The following is a 1,311-nucleotide window of genomic DNA, read 5'->3' as shown; positions in this document are numbered from 1 at the left end:
GCAACAGGAAGCAATGCTAAAGTTGAAAATAGCTGTAACAGCGATTCAGATTCCACCTGACGTGGCAATGTCTCAATCTAGTGGACGATAACAGGAACAGTAAGAAGCCCAAAGAAGATTTTTTTGGGTTGACAAAATGTCCTCCACTGCAAGGAAGGTCAGCTGCTTTGGCCTTTTGACCAAACATTTTACACATGCTCAAAGCCAAAGTTTAAAACGAATGCAAAAGGAAAACATTCTGTACCATGGTTGGTCAATCATCTTGAATCCAGGACCAGAAGGAAAAAATGGGGGGGAAAAATTATCAGCAGAACAAAACAAAAAAAACTTTAATTGCAACAACACAATTTAAAGTCATACTGAACTTTGGAGTACACAAAAAAGAGCAATTACAACACTAAAACTTCAAAGACTGAACTTTTTACTACAACACCACAGTCAAACAAATTAAAATAAATTTTTTTACTGAAATTATTGAATAGAACATTGTCAACATAAGACTAAACTATTTCTCTTGGGGGGGAGGTGAGCCAACCTCACCCATCCAGTTAAGATCATCCCCATGCCTTCCAACCCTAAACGAGTGCTGCCTCACCCCATGGTCTACGTAGATCTCCTCTCCTCTCCCAGCTTGATGTCTCTTGTTGTTTTTATTAGGAGAGATGGTTTCTGCCAGGCCTGGGAACTTCAATAACAGACATTTGGTGTTGAAGTTTTTGGCAGAAAGGTTTATCGGTCAGCCAAACATGAAAAGCTGCGGATGACTGTCACACAGGTGGACTTGAGAGTTTATGCAGAAGTCCTTGGTCCCCAGACTTGAAAAAGTAAATCTATGCATCTTGTCCCGCTTTCAGGGACCCTGCAAGCCGCCAGCCTTGGCAGCAATAGTGAATATTTTATGGTAGTCACATGTGATGGACCTCTTGATGAAAGTCCTGGTCGCAAAGAGTCATGTGGAAGAAAGAAAAAATTATTTATGAATTTATTATTATTGTAATTACAGAAGTGTCAGTTTCCAAAACAAGATCCAGGAACCGGCACTTGATATCCACCCACCTCTTCTGCTGACAGTCTTCTAGCTCTCCGAAATGACAAGTCCCATTCACCTCTGGTCCTGCATGTGGCACATCAAGTCCTGGCTGGCTTTTGGAGTGCAGTGGATAGCGCAGTGCAGATCTCCAGGACCTCCTCTGCAGTGTTACAGTTCCCAGTTCAGTTGGACTTTGCAATGAAGCTCTCCATCTTGGCTAATATGGGGTTCTACCGGCTCCATTTGGCCAGGCTGAATATAACGTGCCCTGGATCAGAACC

Source organism: Poecilia formosa, unplaced genomic scaffold, assembly GCF_000485575.1.
Source record: "Poecilia formosa unplaced genomic scaffold, Poecilia_formosa-5.1.2 Scaffold500, whole genome shotgun sequence".
Taxonomy (NCBI): domain Eukaryota; kingdom Metazoa; phylum Chordata; class Actinopteri; order Cyprinodontiformes; family Poeciliidae; genus Poecilia; species Poecilia formosa.
This window is presented reverse-complemented; position numbering follows the sequence as displayed.